Below are 19352 nucleotides of genomic sequence, written 5' to 3' on the forward strand. Positions count from 1 at the left end.
GTAGAGACAGATAAAAAGCTGTGCTGGTAAGCTAGGCAGCCTCCTTTTGACCTTTGGGTGCCCATCACATGAAGGAGGGACATCTCTCTGCTCTTCCCAGGCATCACATGAAGGAGGGACATCTCTCTGCTCTTCCCAGGCATCACATGAAGGAGGGACATCTCTCTGCTCTTCCCAGGCATCTCTCTCACAGACCTTGATCCTCTGCCATGCCCTCAGATTGTGGCTCCGTCTTAGGTCTTACAATGTTTCCACTTTCCTCCCTGCAGCTCCAATCCTACATTGTTGGAATCTTCCCTCTGGCAAAATTTCCACTTATAGCCCCCTTTCTAAGTCTCTCTCCCCTCCACCTCCTGGAAATTCTTTACTTTCACCCTTTTTAGGATGCCCTCCTTTTCCACCTTCTCGGTCTCTCAGTCTCTCTTGCTGGCTTACTGGAGCCTGAGCTGACCATGGGCTCTTATTATATGTGTCAAGTCCTCACCTACCAGACTCTCTTTCCCTCCTTGGACTCATATGCCAGTAAGCCACTTTGTCTTACTACAAATGGCTTGGCCTCAATACAAACTAGATAAGTCAGTCTCAATGACCAGAAAATGACACAGTCAATTTTTAAATTCTCAAAGATTGTGACAAACTTCTACCCCCACACAGGCAAATTATCCCCAAATCCCTTCTCTCTAAGCTTTCTTTACTCTCTGTTCTCAAAAGTATCTTCTAAGTCTTTTTTTTTTCTTTAAAAAGATTATTTACTCCAAAGCCACAGAGAAACCATGTCTCGAAAAACCAAAAATAAATAAATAAATATAAAGACTGTTTATTTCTTGTGTATAGTGTTCTGTCTGCATGTATGCCTGCTCTGCCAGAAGAGGGCATCAGATTTCACTATAGTTGATTGTGAGCCACCATGTAGTTGCTGGGAATTGAACTCAGGACCTTTAGAAGAACAGCCAGTGCTCTTAACCTCTGAGCCACCTCACCAGCCCTCTCTAAGTCTTTTTATTCTCTGCTGTTGTCCTTCCCTCTGACCACTGGGTTCAGTCTTTCAGAAGTTCAAATGTCTTTTAGGTACGGATAATATAGAAATCTTGTTACATACTGTTCTAAGCTGTGAAAGGCTGGCTCTGGAGAGGGGATTTGGTGTGCCTGAGTCAGACCCAGGTATGTTTATTCAAAAGCTTCCCCCACAGTCTTTGTCCTGGGTCAGGGTAACCACCTGACTCTGTGATAGGGAGGAGAACACAACAGAACATCCCAGGAAAAGACACTCTGTGCTTGAGAACAGCTAAGAGGTAAGTTATTGCCAACAGAGGTTACAAATGACAAAGTGTAATTTCAGAAGTTTAGCTTTCTGAATACCACCCCCTTTTCCTTGGTTTTGTTTACTGAAACTTTTTTCGAAATGTAAACTTTTTTTATCTCAGGGTCTGTGAGAATAGTGAGATTGTGGTTTTAAAAAGATCTCTATAGTCTGCAACAGAAAAAGTTATCTTAAAACTTGTAACAAGAACACTCCTGCATTGCTGGTGGGAGTGCAAGCTGGTAAAGCCCCTTTGGATATCAGTGTGGCGATTTCTCAGAAAATTAGGAAACAACCTTCCTCAAGACCCAGTAATAACACTTTTGGGTATATATCCAAAGAATGCTCAACCATGCCACAAGGACATGTGCTCAACTATGTTCATAGCAGCATTATTTGTCATAGCCAGAACCTGGAAACAACTTAAATGTCCCTCAACCAAAGAATGGATAAGGAAAACGTGGTACATTTACACAGCAGAAAAAAATAATGACATCTTGAATTTTGCAGGCAAATGGATGGAGCTAGAAAACACCATTTTGAGGGAGGTAACTCAGACCCAGAAAGACAATTATCACGTGTACTCACTCATAAATGGTTTTTAAACATCAAGCAAAGAAAATCAGCCTACAAATCACAATCCCAGAGAACCTAGACAACAATGAGGACTCTAAGAGAGACAGACATACATGGATCTAATCTATATGGGAAGTAGAAAAAAACAAGATCTCCTGAGTAAATTGGGAGCATGGGGACCTTGGGAGAGGGTTGAAGGGGAGGGGAGAGACAGGAATGGGAGCAGAGAAAAATGTAGAGCTCAATAGAAATCAATAAAAAATATATATACATGTATAAAAACTTGTAGCAAATGGGTTGATAGTTTAAAGTCTATGAATAGGTAATCTTAATTTGCTACACCATACTAAAATAGATTTGCTACAGCATACAATATGTGTAACTTGGATTCAACTTTTGCTTGTAAAAAATAGAATCTGGTGTACACCTTTTATCCCAGCACTCAGAGGACTAGACAGGCAGATCTCTGTGAGTTTGAAGCCAGCATGGTCTACAAAGTGAGTTCTGGAACTAGGGCTGTTACAGAGAGAAGCTATGTCTTGAAAAGACAATGAAAGAAAGAAAGAAAGAAAGAAAGAAAGAAAGAAAGAAAGGAAAAATAAAAGAATCTATCTATTTGTATCTATCATTTTGCTAACAACATATGTTTAATAATTAACATTTAACGTTTATGAATTCCCACTGTTATAAAGGTTTATTCTAGCTAACAGAAACTGACTTAAACATTTACATCTAAACTCTTTGTGTTTGGTAACGTTGCTAAGCTTTAGTTATTTGGAAAAATTGAGTAATAGAAGAAACTGTGATATTTTGTAAAGGTACACTATGAAAGGATCAAGAAAACGAAGTTCTAGTCTCTCTGTGGACTGAATTTAAAGTTTAGTCTGATACTAAAGAAAACTTCAAATTCAAAAGCATATATTTTAAGTCTCAAACTTAACAGGGACAAAATTGTGAAATTCTAACCTTATGAAAGCTACTAATTTAGCCGGGCGGTGGTGGCGCACGTCTTTAATCCCAGCACTCGGGAGGCAGAGGCAGGTGGATCTCTGGGAGTTCGAGGCCAGCCTGGTCTACAAGAGCTAGTTCCAGGACAGGAACCAAAAGCTACAGAGAAACCCTGTCTCAAAAAAAAAAAAAAAGCTACTAATCTGTTATAAACTGCTAAAAGATAATTAAGGTATGCAAGGTACTGGTACGTCACCTCTCAAATGTTCAAACTCTGTAATGTGCTCAGAATTATGTTTCTAGTCATGCTAATTACAAATGTGATTCATTTACAGGAAACATGTTTTAGCCTTCTGTTTATCTTGTCAAAGCTCAGCCTAAAGCAAGTAACTGAAAAAAAGAAAAGTTTAATATAGAATAATATTCAAAATTGAGTATAATTTATAAAAGAACTTAAGAGGCCTCAAATCCCTTTGGAGAGATCTGCTAAATATGGCCTTTGAGGTGTCTGGTGAAAGGGAGGGGCAGGCCCATAGACCTCCTGTGCTAGAGATACGGCTTCTGGTGGCAGCCCTGAGGTGACCTGTAAGAAGACGGGACAATGGACTGCACTCCAAACCTGTTCAGATTTGGCAACACTGATCATTGGACGAAGAACTGCCTCTCACCTCACCTGCTGCCAAGACCCTGCCCAAAGTGTAGACAGTCAGGACACTAGAGGGTTGGCTGCCCCTCTTTGCCACGCCAAGATAGGTCAGTCCCTCAAGTTCCTTGTCCTCCCCAGGGAAACCCAGTGCTGCCTTGGGACCTCAGCCCCAGCAACACCACCATCAAGAGCCACAGAGGATGCCGGGCGGTAGTGGTGGCGCACGCATTTAATCCCAGCACTCGGGAGGCAGAGGCAGGCAGATCTCTGTGAGTTCGAGGCCAGCCTGGTCTACAAGAGCTAGTTCCGGGACTGGCACCAAAAGCTACAGAGAAACCCTGTCTCGAAAAACACCCCCCCCAAAAAAACCCAAAAAAAAACCAAACAAACCAAAAAAGAAGAGCCACGGAGGAGCCAAGGGTAACTCCCAGATAGTAAGTCTTTGTTATTGTCAAGAGATCTGGGAGTTACTTGGTCTACACTTCTTGCTTACTCCAGTAAGACCTATCCTTCTCAGAGTTCTGTGACAGGAGCTGATGCTGAGCCCCACCAGCCTAGGGCCACAGGTCTTCTTTTGTTTCCTCTGGGGCCACCTGATGGCTTGCTCACACCTTCCATGTTATGCCTAGTTGCCTAACCTGGTTATTAGGGAGGGATATCATGGCCAAATTACACTTTCCCTTTTCTTTTCATCCAAGTCCTTCTGGAACTTTCCTTCTTTTCTTAGCCTCAGAGGAGAAACCCCCTGCAGTTTAGCTTTCTTTTAAATACAAATTGAGTATATTTCTTATTTAATATCAAGTAAATAATAAATCATGCTGGTCAAATGGAAGAACTAGGGAAACGCCTTGGTAGTCTTTTGGTGCTGCATCTGGTCAAAGTTTAATCTGCTTTCACCTTAAAAGCATTCTGGCTTTACAAAAACTGTGCATACAAAAAATAGACATGTTGTTTACAGATGATAAAAATTTCAGAGCTTTAAAAGAAAGTTTAAATTACCTGAGTCTCTTAAATAAGAAAGCTTCAAAACTGAAGCGCAGTTACCTGCCAGGCTAAATGGGTTTTAAATGTAAAAGTCAGGCCTTGTTTTTTTCCTAGAACTAACAGGTTTCTACTAAAATGGGTAATCTCACAAATAGGCTTCATGAAAAGACACATACACACACGTTTACGAAGCAAACCTTAAAACTACCATGCTGTAGTTACTGACTTTAAAAAACGCTTTTTATTGTTTCCCTGCTCCAATGATTTAAAAAGGACTTCCTTTATCAATGACTACTCTCAATAATCAAGCACCTATGTTTGTTTTATGTTATTAAAAAAGATCAATGTTAAACCTCTAGTTAAATCAATAGAGTTTTTATAAGTAATTATATATATATATATATAAGTACTGGCTACTAAAACTTAAAAAAAATTAAAATCATTATAGTCACAGGCTCAAAAATGTGAATTTCCTTTGATCATTTAAAACTTCTTCATGGTTATGTTGTTAACTTTCAGATTTTATTTTTGCTATGGCTCAAAAACATGAGTCTGCTCAGTGATTTAAAGTCCTGTCTAGTTTTCCAGAGGACCTGTGTTTGATTCCCAGCATCCACATAGTGGCTCACAGGCATCTCTAATTCCAGCTCCAAGGAATCCATTTCCCCCATCTAGCCTCTGTGGGCCCTGTACACACATGGTACACAAGCATACATTCAGGGAAAACACCTATGTACATAAAGAATAAAATAAAAGCAATTTATGAATCCTGTTTGGATCATGTTTTGGGTTTTTTTAGGATTATTTTTATCTTATATGTGTGACTATTTGCATGTGTGTCGGATGCCTGTAGAAGCCAGAAGAGGACATTAAATCCCTTGGAACTGGAGTGACAGATGGTTGTGAGCTAGCATGTGGGTGCTGGTAACTGAATTCAGGTCCTCTTATAAGAGCAACAGAATTAGAAAGTGAGACAATCAGGGATATTTGAACAAAAACTGGATTTTGAATATTAAGGAATTATGTGGATAAGTTCTCTGTGGCAATGCATATATAAAAAGTCCTAATCTTTTTTTTAAGTTTTAATTACCTTTTGATTTATTACTGTGCGTGCATGTGGGGGGGCTGTGCATGTTTAATAGCACATGTGGAGGTCAGAGGACAGTTTTTGAATGTCAGTTCTCTATGCTCACCATGTGGGTCCCAGGGGTTGGACTCTGGTTGTCAATCTCGGTGACAGGCACCTTTCCTCACCGAGCCATGGAGTTCTTGTCTTATGGACACATACTAAAATATTACTAATCGAATAGTGGGCTTATTTGCATTAGGCCAGTCTGTAGTGAGGACAGAGCAGTAGATGTTAGTAGAAAGTTGGTTGATAAACAAAGTAAGATTAATTGGGTGTGGACAGTTGTTGGAATTAAGCAATGGGCACATCGGGAGGTTTCCTCCACTCTCTTATTTTTGTATGTGCTTAAACATTCATCATAAAAATTAAAACATAAAAAAGGGAGGGAAAGAAGAAATTCTCCCTCTCTCATTCCAGTTCCTGAGATAATCCTGGCTGGGCCAGATCACTTTCTGTCTGTGGAAGGTTCCATGGCTTAGCTCGCCCTTTGCTGCCATCAGGCAAGACAGTAATGCAAACTACTAAAACAAACTAGTCTTAATTTCCTTCTTTCCTTCCTGCTGCTTTTTTTTTATTTTAATTTTAGTTTTGAGATAAGGTCATATAAGGTAGCTTTGGCTGTCCTGGAACTCTCTATGTAGACCAGGCTGGCCTCAAACTCAAAGAGATCCACCTGTCTCTAGTTCCCAAGTGCTGAGATTAAAGCTACCAGCCTCACAGCTTTAAGACAAGGGCTCACTGTGTAGCTTTGGCAGGTCAGATTGGCCTTAAACTTGAATTATCCTCTGACCTCTGTTTCCTGAATGCTTTGGTTGCAGGTTTATGCCAGAAAACCTGACTTGATTCTTATTTTCCCAACTGAATTTCTCTGTTGTATTTGAGCAAAGGGAACTAGGGCCTCCAATGAACTCATGGCCCAAGTGTTGCTTGCGAGGCTTTAGCTTAGCCTTCCTCCCTTTGATGTGGGTTTGGGACAGTGTGTCTGATCACGATCCTCTGCTAGAACTTGGACCTGAGGACTGTTCTAACCACGTATGAATGAATCTCCAAGGGATGACTCTTTGATTTCCCCCATGCTCTACCTATCCATCTGACAGGAGCTATGCTGCCAATCACTGATCCCTGTGGGCATGCACCGTTCCTTCTCCAGCTGCTTCTCTACAGTTAGCATCTGTAGACCGAGCTACATCAACCTGATTCCCTTTATGCTAAATGAAAGGAAGATGCAAGCAAACATTAGAAAATCCCCGGGGCAGTAGAGCAAGCAGGAGCTGGGAAAGGAGAGGCACTCCTGACAGACACTCCATCAGGAACGTCCCAACAGCAATGCAAGTACTTCATCACCAGGCGCTCTTCAGAGAACTGGAACACATGACACCATGATCTTATGACAGATCAAAATTCAAGACGTTGTTGTTTCTTCTGTTTGCTATGAAATATGACACACGAAATCACTGTCAATCCTACCTCACACCTCACTATCCACCTCAGCAGAAGCATACGCCCGGGAATGGTTTTCTGAATGACTGAAACCTAATATAGAACCACGGTTTTTTGGCTTTTTTTTGTTTTTGTTTGGTTGGTTTTTGTTTTTTGAGACAGGGTTTCTCAAACCTGGCTATCCTGGAACTCACTTTGTAGACCAGGCTGGTCTTAAACTCACCAATATCCACCCGCCTTTGACTCCCAAAAGCTGGGATTCCAAAAGCTTGTGCCTCCACTGCCCGGCAGAACCATGTTTGTTTGTTGTTGTTTTTTGTCCCTGTTTTGTTTGTTTGCTTTTATTTTGTTTTCGAAGTGGGATCTTATTATGGAGAGCACCTGGCCTCCAACTAACAATTCTGATGTCTCTGCCTCCAGAGTGCTGGCACTAACGGCATGTGCCACCATGCTCAGCTAGAGCCACATTGGTTTTCAAGTTCACGGGTTCATTTATAAAATTATGTCCCCTCAAAATGAAAATCTTGGTTCTACTTATAAATAAATGACCAGTCTGGTTACACACATACCTAATGCCTTTTAAATTCCTTTCGCTCCGTCTGTTTCTTCATCTACAGCCAGTTTCCAACTTGCCTCCTTAAATTCCTTCTTTCATTGCCTCCCTCCTTCCTTTCCCCCTCTCCTTCACTTGGGCCAGATCCCTCTCAGAGTCACCAGAGAAGCACATGCTATGTCTGGCCAGCATACAGAGTTCTCCGGAGACAGTGACAGCAGGGATCTTTTTAAACTGCCCAAGTCCTCCCTGCTATACCTGCAGAGTAACAAGATGCAAAACTGGAAACCAAGGGCCATATTTACAGCAGAACTAGCTAAGACGTTCTCCTCCACACCTAGCTCTATATGAAGAAGGTGAGAGGAGCCAACAGGGCTCTTGCCAGACCTGAGAACAGAACCCCAAATACGAAGGACAGTGGGGCTGATCTGAAAAGCAGCAACCAAACCTAGGAATGCTGTGTAGCATTTTTTTTTCCTTTTCTTTTCTTTTATAATTTTTTAGACACCAGAATGCATGACCTAAGTCTTGCAGCTTGATTCTGGGAAGTACAAAGGCGGCTTACTCTGGGAAAGGCCAGACCTTGGGAGAGCCAGGATATTTCTTTGCAGGTTGTGAACACCTAGACACGGGTTCTTTCAGTTTTGAACTTTGCACAGATGCAGGAGCTCGACTGCCTAACACGGATCTCTGTGTTGAACATCCTTTCTTGTTGCTGGGTTTAATCTTGTCATGATTCTTTGGTACCAGTTCTGGCACAGAGCTCCACCAATGCTGTTCCCTGACTTGAGTGCAGAGAGAATTTCCCCTTTTTAGGTCACAAACTCAGAGCCTTCACTCATCACAGCCTCTCTCCACTGTGTCAATTTTAAACACCCACATTAATAACATTCGCAAAACACTGGCGAGTGCAGTGATTTTGAGTCTCAGCTGCTATACACAGGCATCTCATTGGATTAAAACACAGGGACAAGTCTGTGTCTTCAGGGTAGGAGTATAAAAATACCTCTTCTAAACACAGATTAAAAACCCAGGGATAAGAGTCTCAATAGGCTGTCGGTGACCCACAAAAGATGCCAATGACAAGCTTGTACCCAGCTTTTAACTCTAGTGCCATGAACCACACACTTGGACAGTAATGTTTGGAGGCTCGTATTTTGTACTTTACTCTGAAAATTCCCATCCATCACCCTTCCATCTGCTACTTCCCTATTCCTTTTCTCATCTTCTTACTGATTGAGTAGCCTTGGGCCACTACATGTACCTACTTCTGGGTACTACTATTGGTACCAGAACTAGATTCAGGCTCAAAATGGGTCAATCATATATTCTCTCTTTGTATAACTGATAGGGTCCCTGAAAGTCAATCAAAAGAGCCCCCTAGTAATAAGGAATTGAGATCAGTGATGGAGAATCCTCCTCTATACTTACTGAAATTAGGGAGGAGCAGGACAAGGGACCCCACAGAGACTAGTCTTTCTCTGAGAGCTAAAGGAAGCCATGGCTTGTTTGCAAGCTGGTGTGGACATTGCTGCAGGCCCGTGGTCTCCCTACACAACAAATACTGCCTTCTCCCTCTTCAGAGTAAGTTTCTGCTTCTTGCATCCAAATGATATTGATTGACACGACACTCAGAACTCAGAAGTTGCTCATGACCCCAAACTCACACCTCAGCTTAGATCCCCTCTCAGTACCAGTACAGCACTGGCCACTGGCAGCTCTACCCTCACCTCTCTCCCTGAGTTAACTTTTTTCTCCCTATTGGGCATCCCTACTTGATGACTGCAGTGGGCTGCTCTATTTAAAAGTAAATTCCTCCATCTTTCCCCCAAAGCTGATCCCTCTTCCTCACCTTTCCGTTTCTATTTAAAAGACCCAGTCTTTCAGTCACGTGGCCTGACACCATCATGGTAACTTTCTGCCTTACGGTGGTGGTCGGCTTAGTGCCTAGGGGGAGCTCTGTGTGGGCAGAGATTACGCCAGTGCACGACACGACGGACCACAGCCTGTCTGGTTGAGAGCATCAGAGGAAGGGAGGAATGGATGTCTGACCACCGCTTGCCCCATGCTTCATTTCTCTTCCTTTTCCCTAGACAACCAGTCTCTGGGCTCTCTGGATGCTTACCTTCTCAATTTCTGCCACCGCCTCCTTTCTTTTCCTCTCCTTTTCCTGGGCAAGAGCCCTACCAGAACCACCACCCCAGGAGCAAGCTCCTTCTCCTGTCTAGCAAGTAGCATCTCCAGGAGACAAAGGCAACAGGGATCTTTTTGAACTGCCCAAGTTCCTTTTGATACAGACGCAGAGCAGCGAGATGCAAAACCGGAAACCCAGGGCCATAATTACAGCAGAACTAGCTAAGTGGTTCTCCTCCACACCTAGCTACACATGAAGGTGAGGGAAGCCAACAAGGCCCTTGCCGCACCTGAGACAGAACTCCAAATACAAAGGACAATGGGCTGATTTGAACTGCTGTTTTTGTCTTTTGGGTTTTTGTTTGTTTATTTGTTTTGTTTTGTTTTGTTTTGTTTTTTTGGTTTTTTTGAGACAGGGTTTCTCTGTGGTTTTGGAGCCTGTCCTGGACCTAGCTCTTCTAGACCAGGCTGGTCTCGAACTCACAGAGATCCGCCTGCCTCTGCCTCCCGAGTGCTGGGATTAAAGGCGTGCGCCACCACCGCCCAGCTTGTTTTGTTTTTTGACACAGGGTTTCTCTGTGTAACCCTGACTGTCCTGGAACTCACTCTGTGGACCAGGCTGACCTTGAACTCACAGGAGGTTTGCCTGCCTCTGCCTTTCAGGTGCTGGGATTAAAGGTGTATGCCACCAACGCCCAGCAAAATTTTTGGTTTTGAGACCAAGTCTAGACTGGCCTTGAATTTTGTGTAAACACGGAAAGAGAGATGACCTTCACCTTTTGATCCTTCTTTCTCTAGTACTAGGATTACACCTGTGAACCACCCACTCCCCCCTCCACCCCCATCCCCCGTTTAATCATTGTTGGGGAGGTGCTAGGAATTGAAGCAAGGGCTCTGCGCGTGTTAGGAAACACTCTTTCTATTGGGCTCCACCCTGCCTGAGTCCAGGCCTCTGTGCAAATCTACCATTTGCATGATAGATCATAGGTGATGTAATCTGCATAAGGAATTTCAGTCTTGTTGCCCTTCAGGCTTGGGGAACAAGGGGGAAAGACAGTGTGTACACACACACATACACACACACACACACACACACACACACACCTTTGAGTAACTGAACAGGATTTTGCCTAACTCCAGCCCTGATGTAACTGATATCAAGTTAAACTCAGAAAGGCAGCCTTGTTGAGATCAGAAGGCAGCTCACAGAGTTGGCGACCCACAACATCAACAAAAGGTCTGAAAATGAGGGTTGACAGAAATATAGTCTCAGATACTTCAAGGCCGACAGCAACAATGAGTTTTTAGATAACCTTTCCCCTCCTGTATTAGCCTGGGCCTTAGGGGGTCTCAAGTGAATATTCTACACAATTACCAACACCGGGAACACAACTGCAAAGAACAGAACCCCAGAGTCCAGAAGAAATTACTGCAGTTATCTACTGCTCCAATCACTCATTTTATAACCAAAGGGACCAAGGTCCGGGTTAATGGGGTTGTATCCTATCCAAAAGAACCAGTGATACATTAGTAGGAAAGGTGGCCCAGTTAGTTTAGGAGGCAATGCGGGGAGGAGGGGAAGAAGCAGAGATCTGCTTTGATTTCTCTTTCTGAAGAGAAAATTGTGAAACCCTCCAACCTCCGCAACCAAACCAGGTCAAAGGCATGCATCAAAGGAATGAAGCTGTCAATCTGAGACACACTTACCCAGTCTCCCCTTAGTGCGGAGAGAAGCAAGGAGGTACGAGGCCTGTCTCCGAGGTCACATCTGAGCCCTGTCCTCTGGCCGTGGTCTGCCTTCCTCAGGATCACATGGAGTTGTTCTATAAATGTGCACTGGCTTAAGGTTGGGAACACTGGCTTGTGAGGCAGCGGTGTGTAAGCAATCTGACCCGGGCCAGGTGGCAGCCTTCCAGAAGGCTCTCGCAGCCCAGTGGGGAGTATAACAAGGAGCAAGGGAGCTTGCAGGTGCTGCCTGCCAGCCGCCTTGTTCCCTCCAAGTTCACCTGGAAGAGTTAACGTCTCCTCCGGCCATGGGCTGCAATTGGATCCACGGGGAACAGTGCTACATTTGGACGGGGACAGCTGCTTTCCAAAACAAAGCACCTTAAAGAAAAACCAAAACCCAAAAATGAAAAGTAAATTACTAGGAAACGGGACAGGTCCTCGTCAGCCGTCAGCTTCCACTGACCTTTTCAATATCAAGTTGCCCTTTCTGAAATGCCGAAAGGAATCCTTGAGAAAAGAATAATTACTAGTGCACCAATTCTGAACCAGATGCCTACAATTCCACCAGTCCTTGATGGAGCAAAGAAGACACCGTATAATGGGCAGACTTGAAAAGGATATGGCGATTTAGTGGACCAACCCTTAAAATTCTCCAATCCGTAAGTGGCAAGTGTAAGGGGCAGAGAAGTATCTAGAACTGGCTGTCACTGGCACGACAGAAAGGAAAGCAGGGCTAGCTTTAATTTTATGTTGATCCGCTTGCCTCAGCCCCTCTCGCCCAAATACTAAGAAAAAACATTTTTCAAAGAGTTTCTTAGAACCTGGAGAGGCCATCTGTTTCTATGAGTTTATATCTCCGTCTGGGGACAGAGGCAAGCCGGGCAAATGTGGGGTGGCACCGCCTAGAGTCGGGGTGGCACCGAGGTGGAAGGGACCCAACCAAACAAGATCCAGTTCCCGCCTCGACCTCTTCACAATAATAGAGTGTAACCTTAAATTTAAGCAAGTAAACCCTGCTTTCCCTAAGCTGCTCTTGGTCCGTGTGCTTCATCACAATAGAAGCATGGCTAGAACACTACTGATAGATAAAAGCTACTTTCCCTGGGAAGCAGAGCAGGGAGGGACACAGAAAATAACCGATTGGTTGGCATTCAGGTTAGGGCGATGGATGCTCTGTTTGTCTCGTTTTAAAAGAGAGAAAACTTTATCACATGCTGCAAAACTGGCCTGCTTGGAAATTCGGGTGTTAATCTCTTGACCTCTTGTTCTCTCAGGTCAGATAAACACCTTGGTTCCACCTGGATGATGTGGGGCTTTAGCACGAGTGACTCTGTTTTATTCTAGTCTCTTGAGCCTAGTGCAGTGTAACCCGCCCAGCAGGTCAGTTAGTCTAGGGTTGTAACCCGCCTGGCAGGTCAGTTATTCCAGGGTCCCTAAGAGGCGCTATCTGAAAAGACTTGGGCTGGAAAGAGGGACAAGGGCAAGCAAGATCTGTTGTCAAAGCCTCCCTTTATTAGCATAATGGTTGTGGCTTATATAGCTACTGGATGAGGAATTTGGCTTGGGATGGGGGCAGGGAGCAGGGACTTGGGATCTTGCCGGGGCAGCAGCGGTCACAAACGGTCACAAGTGGGTCGCGAGGTCACGAGTCCTTGGTCAGGAGGTCACGAGTCGACACACCTAGTGTTCTCTATGCCAGTGGAATCATTCCTTTTGTGATTCCAACCACAAACAGTTCTCTAGATAGTTGGAATGTGGGGCAGGTTCCACTAACAGATAGCTCTCAAGATAGTTGGGTGTGGGTGGGCTCTGCCAACAAACACTTCTCAATACAGTTGGGGTGTGGGACTCTCTGCAAACATCCCCAGGACAATGGTCCCTGCAATACTTTTTGGGGGGAAATGGCTCCTGACAACCATCCAGAAATATGGGCCTCCACTACATCTCCTAAACATCTACAGAATAAAAAAAATTAAAACAAGCAAGTCCCTTGTCCAAAGGGGTCCAGATGGATCAAAGTGGCCAAAAGATCAATTAAAACAAGCAAGTCCCTTGTCCGAAGGGGTCCAGGTGGACCAAAGTGGCCAACAGATCAATTAAAACAAGCAAGTCCCTTGTCCAAAGGGGTCCAGATGGATCAAAGTGGCCAAAAGATCATTTTGATCTGAAGATATCTGAGATTCAACAAACGGAGAGGGGAAATGTTCTGAACTCCCACTGTGGACTGAAAAGCAGACCCTCCAAAAGAATTCACCCATGTTCACGTCTCGCTCCCTGGTTTCCATCAGCAAGGGAAGACTGGCTCGAGAGACCTGTCAGCACTCCATTCAGACAGAACCACAGACAGATGGACAGACCACTGCTAACTGTTATCTCTCATAGAGCTCCTTAAGTTTTTAAAGACAAGGAATTACTGGCTGAAATTACTACTTTCTAACCAATTAGAAAAAAAATCAATCTAAAACTCTGCCCCATAAAGTAATCAAAAGATGAAAACAGTTGTTTAAACCAAATCAGAGCGACCCTATCCAAACAAAGAAAAAGACTCTCGGGGGGCTGGAGAGATGGCTCAGTGGTTAAGAGCACTGATTATTCTTCCAGAGGACCCAGGTTCAATTCCCAGCACCCACATGGCAGCTCACAACTGTCTGAAGATCCAGTTGCAGGGGATCTGACACCTTCACACCAATGCACATAAAATAAAGTTAAATAAAGCATAAAAATATTTAAAAAAAACAAGAAAAAGAAAAAGACTCTCCTTACACAGCCTTGACTGGCCTAGATCCATCCGACTTGGCTTCAAGCGTGCTGGGATTAAAGATGTGTGCCACCACACCCAACAATTTAAAGGAGCTTTTTAAAGTCGTTTTGTTTCATTGGAGACGGGGTCTCTTGTGTCTAGGCAGGCCTGGAACTCATTTGTAACTTATGATCCTCCTGCCTCCTCTCCTTAGTGATGGGATCATAGGTGTGCACCATCATACCTGGTTTGACAAAACGTGGAAGATTGAAATCGGGACTTTCTGCCTGGTAGACAGGCACTCCGCCAACTTAGCCACAAACCCAACCCAGCACCAGCCTCATTTTAATGCTGAGGAATTGCCTTTGCTATGGCTTTCTTTTTTTTTCTTTCTTTTTTTTTTTTTTTTTGGTTTTTCGAGACAGGGTTTCTCTGTGGCTTTGGAGCCTGTCCTGGAGCTAGCTCGGTAGACCAGGCTGGTCTCGAACTCACAGAGATCCGCCTGCCTCTGCCTCCCGAGTGCTGGGATTAAAGGCGTGCGCCACCATCGCCCGGCATGCTATGGCTTTCTAGTACAATATGGTTTTGTAGTTCTCCACAGCCCTCGGAGTTAGAAAATAATATTTTGTGCTTTACTTTATTTATTTATTTATTTATTATGTATACAATATTCTGTCTATATGTATGCCTGAAGGCCAGAAGAGGCAACCAGACCTCACTACAGATGGTTGTGAGCCACCATGTGGTTGCTGGGAATTGAACTCAGGACCTTTGGAAGTGTAGGCAATGCTTTTAACCACTGAGCCATCTCTCCAGCCCTTGTGCTTTATTTTTTTAAAATATATTTTTGGAAGAGTCCTATACAGTATGTCACACTGGCCTGAAGCTTACTGTGCACGCCAGGCTGGCCCTCAGGTGATCCTCCTGCCTCGAACTCTTCAGCGCTGGGTTTTACTCAGCATGGGTGTGAGCATGCTTGGCTTTCTCTTGCTAATTCTCTGTCTTATTCTCTAGAGCTTAAAGTATACCTGGAATATGTGTCAAGTGAGTATTGTTTGAAAAGTTATTTCAAGAAGACAATGGAAGTACATAATTAATAAATAAATCTTAAAAAAAAAAAAGACCACAAGCTAATGGCCACGTGTGCTTCTGGAGAGAGGCCTGCTTGCGTACTTACCTCGCCTTGCTGTTTTAGAGTATAAAATGAGAACATAACTGGACTCGGACCGAAGACTTTCAGGAGCTAGCCTGACTTCAGTCCACCTGCGAATAAACCTCTCTCTTTCACTGTCATTAGCGCCGGCGATATTCCAGAGAGATGCCCACAACGAGTGTGCGTGCCTGGTGTGTACGTGCGCGTGCTCATGCTGCGTCAATCATGTGCAAATCAATCGGAGAACAACTCTGCAGATTCTTCTCTCTGTGCGTTCCAGGGCATCAGGAACCTTTATTGGCTGAGCCATATTGCTTGCCCTTCCTTTAGATTTCTTGTTCATTGAACTAACCTGAGTTTTTATTACTAAAAAAAGGCTTCATGTTTATTTTGCTTTTTGCTTGTGTCTTCCACACTTTCACAAAGACTTTCTGGTTGTTAGTATTCAGGCATCTGTATTGGCCTGTCCTTGGGGTCCTGAACGGAAGTCTTCAGCTGCAGCCACTGAGAGCACCCCCTGTGCGCGCATTCTCTTTTAAGAGGTGTGTTATCATTTTGCTGACCTTCCCTGTCTCCTGGATACCCTGTCCCTTTAAGTCACAAGCTCTGCCCACCCCCAGTCCAGCCCCTTCCAGCCTAGGCAAATTGATCTCCCACCCCTCCCTCCCTCCCTCTTTCCCTCCCTCCCTCCCTCCCTCCCTCCCTCCCTCCTCCCTCCCCCCTCTCTCTTCTCTCTTCACTCCATAGTCTCGTTACCCATTAAATAAACTCTATACCTGCTCTCTCTTCCATGGCGTATCTGTCTCCCTCCCTCCAGACCGGGTCTCCCACTCAGGGGACCTCCCAGGATCGTGCCTCTGTGAACCTTTCAGGTGGGCCTTGCCCCCCCTCCTGTCTGTCTGTCTCTCTCTCTCTCTCTCTCTCTCTCTCTCTCTCTCTCTCTCTCTCTCTCATTTCCAGGGATGGATCTCAGCCCCCACCCTGTCTGCCCCCCCCCCCCCCCCCCCCCCCCCGTCTTTGCCCCTTCTACCCCTTTTTCATCTCTTTCTCTCTCAATAAAGCTGTGGGAGCCTTGTTGCATGGTGTGACTTCCGAGGTGTTTTTAAATAAATTGCAGCACTGGTAATAATGACATTATGGAGATAAGGAAAGCTCCCAGTGATCTCGTAGTGGATTGACTTTAACACACCCGATATCACTGACTTGCCTTTTTATTTTAGATAATCTCATAAAGATTTTAGGTCTCACAGCACCACCCCCTCCCCACACCTGGGAACATACCATATGCAGACTTTCGGTGTTTTCCCCCAACCTTCTTGCTCTAAAGGTAAAAAAAGATCCAATTTCCAGGGGTTCCCTACCTAGTTTTGCTAGAGGCTGTATTGGAGGAGAGCCTGTGAAAGAATGTCCCACACTGACTATCCTGAATATCTTTAGCACCGTCCTCTAAAGAGAGGCCTCCTTTAAGTTCTTCATAAAATTTCATTTTCCATGGAACGTTCTATAGCCAGTCAATTCACCAACCAACTGAAGGGGTTATATAAAGACATTTTTCTTTTCATTTATTTATTTGGTCTTTTTGAGACAGTCTTTATTACGTAGCTCTAGCTGTTCTGGAATTTGCTATATAGACCAGGCTGGCTCCAACTCACAGAGATCTACCTGCCTCTGCCTTCTGAGTGCTGGGACTAAAGGCATGCACCACCACACCTCACACAAAAAGGCATTTTTCTTGACTCTTAATACTTTGTCTCCAAAAGTTGGGAGTGGTGACATGAATCTGTAATCCCAGTCGTTGGGAAGCTGAGGCAGGAGAACAGCAGAGTTCAAGGTGAACCCTGGTTATATAGCCAGACCTTGTCTCAATCCCACTCCAAACACACACCATACACACACACACCATACACACACACACCATACACACACACACCATACACACACACACCATACACACACACACACCATACACACACACACACCATACACACACACACCATACACACACACACACCATACACACACACACCATACACACACACACCATACACACACACACACACCATACACACACACACCATACACACACACACACCATACACACACACACCATACACACACACACCATACACACACACACCATACACACACACACCATACACACACACCATACACACACACACACCATACACACACACACCATACACACACACACCATACACACACACACCATACACACACACACCATACACACACACCCACACACCCTTACCACTTCCATCACCAACTTGGGTCTTTTTTTTTTTGTATCTCTCTCTCTCTCTCTCTCTCTCTCTCTCTCTCTCTCTCTCTCTCTTATGTACCCCAGGAAAGCCAAGGAATTAGTCAAACACAGAACCTTAAGGGAGTACCCTTCACAGAGGACGTTGGTAAATGGAGGCCCAGTGGTGACACTTGTGCAGCAAGGCTGGAGTGACAGCTAAACCGAGGCGAGCAGGCTGGGGGCACCTGGGATGCAGCAGGTCTCCAAGAACACAAGGAGGGAGAAGAGGGAAATGGGTGGAGAGCTTGGAAAAAAGCTTGACACTATACAGATTTAAATTGTGTAATAAAAGCGACCAGCAACTGTCGAAGAAAACCAAATCAGAAGCAAACGTAGTCCTGGAGCAGATGGCTCCCTACACTGAAACAAAAACAAACAGCAAAAAGCCAACACTTGCAGCAGCCCAACAAGGAATGCATTCTTCAGTGAAATTTGAGACATCCTGCAGAGGAAGGGCAGGTGACTCTCCTGTGGTCACAGAACAGCCTTAGGGTGCTGTGGTGGAGTCTGTGACGCACGTTCAGGTGTGAAAGAGCGGGTACCCTCAGGTGTTGAAAGTCCTCTAAGCCTGAGGTTCCCTAGGGAACGGCAGAAAGATCCCTGGTGTGAAACTCTGCTGTTATTTCTGCCCAGTCCTGCTCCTTTCCATCCTGGGCCAGCAACAAACTCACTTTCTGGTCTGTGTTCGGGTCTGCTTCTGGCAGCACCTGCCTCTTGTGCTTGAGTTTTGACATGGGCTCCTCAACACGGAAATAGTTGGGATTTAAGAGCTGGACTATTAGCCTCCTGTACCCTATCTGAATTGTCCTAGGGCAAGCTAACAGTGCAATGTTAAATACCTTCACAGTATTTAACTTAAGTGGTAGTTGGAATGGAAATGGGTTAGCTGAGATGGAGCAGATGTTAGAGGTGCAAAAAAAAAAAAAAAAAAAAAATGGTGACCACAAGACTATTGCCAAGCTTGATAGCACTTTGAGAAAGGATAACAAAGCTAAGTGACCCACCAGCAACTGTAGATAAATATGGAAGCCAAGAGCCCTGCACAGCAGAGATTGCTACAAATAGGAGGATTAGGTAAATAAGGAACTCCATAGATAATAAAAACCAGACTTCTCACTGTTGAGAATAAATTTATAAATATAAAAAAGGATGTATCAGTCAGGGCTGTCTAGAGACCCAAAACCAAGACATTTGCATAGATACAAAAGAAATTTATTACATGCCTTGCCTCATGCAGACAGGAAGCCAAGAAACACCTCAACATGTGGTCTGGAAAATGAGTTTAGTCTGTGTCTGAAAGTCGGTGAATCAGAGAAGCTGGCGGTCTGTTTCCTAGTCCAAGATCAAAGGCAGGAGAGAGAAATAGGAGATAAAGAGGTAGGGGCGGTACAGGTAGGTCTACGACCTAGAACCAGGAGTCCAATGTCTGAGGGTAGAAATAAATGTCACTGCTCAAGGAAAGTGAGAGAAAGTTCTCTTTGTCGCTGCTGCTCTTTTTTTCCCACTTGAAACTGGGATGAACTGGATGGTGCCCACCCATGTTTCTTAGGGCAGATCTTCTTTACTAATCTGAAAAATACCCCAGACTCACCTACAAATGTTTCTGCCAGCATTCTGGGCATCGCTTATGCAAGTTGTCACGTAAATAAATGACACAAAATCCATCCTTATAAGTAGAGGAAAAAACCTCTGGAGTGCTGGA

Source organism: Microtus oregoni, unplaced genomic scaffold, assembly GCF_018167655.1.
Source record: "Microtus oregoni isolate MIOR12 unplaced genomic scaffold, Mior012 000016F_ref0000370, whole genome shotgun sequence".
Lineage (NCBI taxonomy): Eukaryota > Metazoa > Chordata > Mammalia > Rodentia > Cricetidae > Microtus > Microtus oregoni.